Here is a 7,229-nt window from a genome sequence, read left to right as displayed (position 1 = left end):
CGGCCTCCCAAAGTGCTGGGATTACAGGTGTGAGCCACCGCGCCCAGCCTGTTTGTTTGTTTGTTTTGAGATGGAGTCTTGCTGTCCCCCAGGCTGAAGTGCAGTGGCACGATCTCAGCTCACTGCAACCGCCCAGGTTCAAGTGGTTCTCCTGCCTCAGCCTCCCAAGTAGCTGGGACTACAGGTATGTGTCACCATACCCAGCTAATTTTTGATTTTTAGTAGAGATGGGATTTTGCCATGTTGGCCAGGCTGGTCTTGAACTCCTGACCTCAAGTGATCCACCCGCCTCGGCCTCTCAAAGTGCTGGGATTACAGGCATGAGCCATCGTGCCTGGCCCAACAATGTGTACTGTTTCTTAATAGAGAGAATGTATAAATTCATTCTGCTTAAGGAGAGAACATGGATTTTTAAAATAGTGCCAAGACAGCATGTTGACTGTGGTATCAGAAAGAATATTTTTTTAACAAAGCTTGAAAGGATTGCACTGAACTTATTAAACATACATGATAATAATTTAAAGCTCTTCAAAAGCTGTTTACATACCAAAAGCTGACCATTAAAAATAGTTCTTCTGTCTTATCTACATCATTTGTGTGATTTCCCAAAGCCTCTATTATATAACACTTTGTTCTAGAGTCACTGCATACTGAATACTTGAAAATATTAACATTGCATTCTTAAATGATAGCTTGCATTTAGACTTTCTATTAATTCAAATGGTTCAATGAATACATCCTATAATTATACTTGCCTAGATAATCAGGGGATAAAAATAGGTCAGTGATCAGAGAATCAGGCCCTTAGAACTGTGGAAATTTCCACAACCATCCATGGAATAGACTTCCCTTTTGAACTTCTGGTTGATTTTTTCCAAAGATCATAAAAACCTTGAAATAGCATTTTGTTTGTGTGAGAGACTTAGGTAAGAGTTAATGATATTTGTAATTAGAAAATGATGTCACAGCACCTTCTCCAGAAGGGATTTTGGTTCACTACATAATTTGTGCATGCAGTATATCTGATGGTTAGTAGATTGTCGTGGAGGTGGGGGCAGACAGATTTTTTCCATGCACCTGTGTTGCACTTTATAGTGTAAGGGCTGCTTTCAGGCTGTGATGTCACTGGAGGTGACTTGAGGTTTTAAACTATATTTGTCCGAAATGGTCCCTGAGTTTTGCAAGTTCAACCTCAGGTGGTCCATGTTCAAGTATTGCACCACTACGATCAACCTCATTTAGCCACACTGCACAGCATCCAATACACCACATGTCCCACCTAGACTTGTGGAGGTTTTAGGCAGAAGACGTAGGAAGACAGTACAAGACAAGACAAGTTGAGGAAGAAACTTCTGTTTGAAGGCTTCATGTACAACTTCAATTGGTTCCCTTTATTGGTAAAGTTTTCCTTTTGTTGGTTTTCTTTCTGGTCTCTTGAGGACTTGACCAATAACTCATGGAATGTGTCAGCTCTGATTGCCTGTGTGGATTGGCACAAGTCATGCCTCAAAATTGGAATGTTGTCACATATAACATAGTCCTGCAGGGGGATAAATGTGGCCTGGAAAATGTTTTATCCAAACATTCCTTAAAAGCAATTGTGTTCTGCCATGGTAAGAGGCAGACAACCTTTAAGAACCAGCTGAGTGAACTCCCAGGATGCCAAAGTTTCAACAGGAGTCAGGACACTGCTCTCTTCCCCTTCCCTTAAAAATGCAGATGCCTTCCTTACTCCAAGGACATCAGACAATGGCCAATTGCCCTCTGGGCACAGTTGTAGCCAGGGCAGCTTTCCAAAAGAAGTGGGTAATTGGTGAGTTGTGAGGACAGATGAGGGATCTATGAACCTGGGCTGGCTTTGGTGAGTGCTTCCTAATTGATGAGTAACTTACACAAGTGTTGCCTGATGGCCAGGTAATAGCTGTCAAGCAAGCTCCATTGGAATGGATTTGAGGAAAGCATAGAAGCTATCTGTAGGGGCAGATTTGTCTTTAAGAAAGATGCCATGAGGTAAGCATATAATATGATTAGGGAGAAGAAGAGTGGACACGAATATCTGTGGAGCACCTATTGTGTGCTAGGCACTATAAGTTGACATTTTCACATATTTTATTGCAGGACTCCATATTACTTACATTCTCATTGCAATGTCTGTTTTCTTTAGAAATAAATTGTGGCAACCTGGTCCCTGGCAACCAATTAAGTAGTAGACTGGGCTAGGCAGACGAATCAGTTCTTTGCTTATTCATTCTCCTTTCTTCTGCACCAGGCAGACAGGTACTGAGGAGGAAAACAGATGCTTGAACCAAACGCTACAACATAGTAGGGAAAACATTCATTTCAAATGTGGTAAGCTCAGATAATGTTCCTCTTACCTCAGAAACATTCCTCATTAAAGGTGCATATGCAGTTACCAAAACAGTTGTTGAACATAGAAAAATAATAATTATTATTTTGGCTATCTAAAACTAATCAACTCTTTAATTTAAATTTTGGAAAAGAAATACAGAATTGAATTGCTCTTTTTATCTGGAGAGACTGAGTTGGCTGGGGACTACTAGCAAAGCCAAAACTATCAGCTGGGGAAGGATAATCAAAAGCTGCCACCAGGGATGGGCTCTCTACAAGAGAAACATTCAAAAAAGTTCCCATAGAAAACTTCAGGCCCACAGGAAATGTCTAGTTGAGATGATGGATCACAGACTGCCCCAATCGCCAGACTTCCATGGCAACCTTTTGCAGGCACCATCATGTGAAGGAACAATTCTCCTTTTTGTCCTAGGATACGTCTTTTTTGGGAAATGACAAACCGTGATCTTCTAAACATTTCATGTTTGATATTTGACATTTTCCCAAGACTTCCAACCCTGACCTTGCCATGCAATAGAATGGGGAGAAAGACGCTTCTTTTTTCAGAGATGGGCAACATTGCTTTTAGAGAGCTGCGCAGATATACAACCATCTCCTAACAGAGCATGCAGCTGATATGATTGAGATTCCTGGAGAAGTGAGTATGAGTCTGTTACCAGACCATATCATAGATTCTCATCTTCTGATAGTAGTTCAAATATTTGCAGTTATCATGAAAATATCTTTCATTGAAATGGTCTCATTTTTGTGAAGACTTCCTCGTACATTTATATCCCACTTTGTTAGACAGTAATTGACAAATACTAGCATTGTACTGCATTAGATTTACCTGGAATATATTTCTTCTTCACTATAAAATTCCCTTTCTATTCTCCCAAATGGCCTGACCCAGTGGGTTTGGGATACACCTGAAAATCTATAATTTTAGAAGCTGTCCACATGACTGTTGTGTGCCCTGGTTTGGGATCAGCGAGGAGAGGAGGAAGTGCCCATCCATACAGAAATGTGCGAGCTTTGCTCTGAAAGTCTACAGCTCTAGACATTTTCAAAGTGTCTTACAAAGAAGACCGGGTTACAGAGATTGATCTAATTGACTCAAATTCTTTCCTATTACTGGCAGAAATATCCGGCCTTTAGTGGGTTGGTACAACCCATTTTTCATTCAGTTTATTATTCCTTGAGTTTCCTCAGAAATAACTATTAATAGTCACTCTCTTCTGCAGTTCAGAGTTAAATTGTTGTAGGTTGAATTATGTCCTCTCTAGAAAGGATAGACTGGAGTCCTAACCCCTAGTACCTCAGAATATGACCTTATTTGGAAATAGGATCTTTATAGAAGAGATTCAATGAAAATGCAGTTATTAGGGTGGCCCCTAATCCAATATGACTGATGTCTTTATAAAAGGGAAATTTGGGCACAACAACAGACACATATCGAGGGAAGACAGTGTGAAGAAGTGCAGGGAAAAGATGGCCATCTACAAACCAAGAAAAGAGATCCTGAAACAGATCTTCCCTCACAGCCCTCAGATGGCACCAACTATGTCAACACCTTAATTTTAGGCTTCTAGCCTCCAGAACTGACACAATAAAACCCTGTTATTTAAACCACCCAGTTTGTGGTACTTTGTTACAGCAGTCCCAGCAAACTAACACCTAAACATTAGTGGCCCAGCCTCCATGTTTCTTCCTAATAAACTTAACTTTTCTCCTGTGTAACCGTTTTTTCTTTACGTAGGCAGTCTTCCTGGGAGAGTAGCTACTCCCTGTTGCTCTTCCTACCACAGAAGCCAAGGGACTCAGATTCTTTCCCTAAAATCCCATGTTCTAGCAAAGGAACTGGCCCATGACCTAAGTTCAGCCAATTGATTTCTTTCTTTTGGAACTTTCCATCTTGACTGAGGGAAGTACTGAGTAAGGACGTATTAGGAGACCATGCCCATAGCCTCCACAGAGCGGTGGTGTCTCTCCCAGCAGTGACTCCCCTGAGGCTATGGTCTGAATACCTGTCCCTGCAAAATTCTTATGTTGAGATTCTAACCCCCAAGGTAATGGTGGTAGGAGGTGGGGCCTTTGGGAAGTAATTAGTTCTTGGAGGCAGAGCCTTTATGGATGGCATTAATGCCCTTATAAAAGTGGCCTGTGACACGCTCCATGGCCCTTCTACTATGTGAGGATGCAGTGAAAAGATGACCATCCATGAACCGGAAAGCAGGGTCTTATCAGATACTGAATCTGCTGGTTCCTTAATCTTAGACTTCATAGTCTTCAGAACTGTGAGAAATAAGTTTATATTGTTTATAAGCCACTCAGTCTATATGATAGCAGCCTAAATGTACCAAGACATCCCTCTATTCCTGCAACAGTCAATTGGATTTCCTCTTTTCTGCCTCTAGTCCCTCCAGGGCTTCCTTGATCTCTGCTAATCCCTAAGTCTGCTTTCCCTGTGTCCTATTCATTCTGTGAACTTCATGTGAAATAATCAATAGTCAGTTTTTTATTTTTTTACTTTTGACCCACCAAAAAAAACCCCCCAAACCCCAGTTCATATGGTTTAGCCAGAGTCATTTTTTCTTGTTACTAGTAACCTCAATATTTCCAATGCACCTCACACATATGTTACAACCTAATAGTGTAATTTACATGTGTCTGTCTTCCCAGAACGACTGTATTCTCAATACCTGTAAAGTCATTTGTAATTTTTGTTTCTGATTCTTTGGTTGCCCTGGTGTGTTTTTCTCTAATTGTACCAATGAACAGGAAGCAAGCATCTGTTCATTAATTCAACAAATAACTACTGAACATATTCTATATGTCAGATTTTGTTTTAGATTTTAGGTTCTAGATTTACCAAACAAACAAAATAGGACTTTACAGGTCAACCAATCCAATGCTTTTGTCTTATTGACAAAGAAAGCACTGAGAAAGTTAGGTGATTTAATGAGTCCCATAGTATGTCAGTGGCAGAGTTGGAGCTATAGTCCCATCCATGCCCTTTTTCAATTTAGCAAACATTTGTCAAATCGCCATAAGCCTCAATTGTGTACTAGAGGCTGGAAACAGGATAAATAAGGAGTTGTATTAGTTTGTTCTCACACTGCTATGAAGAAATACCTGAGACTCGGTAATTTATAAAGGAAAAAGGTTTAATTGACACAGTTCTATATGGCTGGGGAGGCCTCAGAAAAGGCACCTCTTCACAGGGCACCTCTTCACAGGGCAGCAGGAGAGAGAATGAGTGCCAGCAGGGTAAATGCCAGGTGCTTATAAACCATTGGATCTCGTGAGAACTCTCACTATCATGAGAACAGCATGGGGGATATCGCCCACATGATTTAGTTACCTCCCATGGCATCCCTCCAACAACACATGGAGATTATGGGATTGCAATTCAAGATGAGATTTGGATGGGAACACAGAGCCAAATCATATCAGGAATGGTCTCAAATAAGAAGCATAGGACTGGGAACACTCACTGATTTTAGGGAGGCCCCTGGGAGTGGGGTCCGACAATTTCAGAAACTCAGCACAACAGGGCGGATACTGAGAACAAGGAGTGACTTTTTCCCGTCACATCACTTCTGCAACTAGCACTTTTTGGCTTTTAAAGACTCCTATTGAAAGACAATGGCACAATGAGAGTCCTTGACTGAATCTTTTGCTTGAAGTTAAGCCCAGTTGACCAATTTGTTCTGTTTTTATCTCTACATTTGTTTATTGCTGTGATGGTATATACAGGACATCAAACTTGACTAAATGTGTGGCACACATAATGTCAGTGCTCAGGGTCCCCAACTCCCTTTCTGGCTCAACTCCATTTGTCCCTCCGGCCTTTCCACTTCTATCGTGCCCTGAGGTATTCAATGGTGGTCTCACTATTCTGGGTCCTGGATGGAGATTAAATCAAAATCCATTCTAGCATGTTTCAGTTGAAATTGTTTCCCGTGCTGCCCCATTGAAGATATTCATATTTAAAACTGTATATATGAATGTATGTATATTCTTGTGGAAAAATCCTACAAGAATAATTCCTCATGGAAAACTCTCAGAGCTTGTAACAAAGGGGTAATATTCAGGGGGTTGCTGGACTTCCTTGGAGCTCCTTGGTGCCTCTCCCACCAGTTTCTGCTGAAATTTCAACTTTCAGAAATTTGAATGGAGCCAGTGATTTCTTAGAAGGCCAGGTTATGGACAAGTGGAAGATGTGCACACACGGTGATGTGAAATTTGATACTTTACTAAATGAACAACTGCCACTTGATTTAACATTCTCCCAGTTTTCTGTAGAGTTTAATTTGGTTCAAATGAAGAAATTAGTGTTACACCCATGCTTGAGGACAAGCCAAACTGCATGACTTCACATCGCTTTTAGAGCAGTATTGAATTACATAACTTCTTAGCTTGTTTGCTCCCAGCAGCCTGAGATTCAGGATTTTCAGAATTGAGATTTGGGCCTGAGGAGAGGGTTTCCAACTCCAGGGCTGGCCAGACCTTGGTGATGTCACCTGAGGAACACATCTGTGTTCTTTCAGTTGGGTTGGCATCTATAGGAGAGAAAATCCCATGTTGGAGGGAAAGCCTAAGAGATTGTATTGGGCCTCTTTCCTTACCACTAATTTTTTGCTTTTCTGTTTAATTATGTCTGTTCTCTTAGGCTGAATGATTTTCCTAGTTCTGATCACACAGCACAAAGTCTCTCTCAGTACATTCTGTTCCTTTTACAAGGTCTCTGCCCAATTACAGGAACACACTCATCTCTTCTCCAAACAACCATTACTTGCTGAAAGAAAGAAACTAACTACAAAGTATTTCAGGGAAATAAAGACTCAATCAGGGAAAAACCTAAAGCAACCCTTTCA

This window comes from Macaca fascicularis, chromosome 1 (assembly GCF_037993035.2).
Source record: "Macaca fascicularis isolate 582-1 chromosome 1, T2T-MFA8v1.1".
NCBI classification, from domain to species: domain Eukaryota; kingdom Metazoa; phylum Chordata; class Mammalia; order Primates; family Cercopithecidae; genus Macaca; species Macaca fascicularis.
This window is presented reverse-complemented; position numbering follows the sequence as displayed.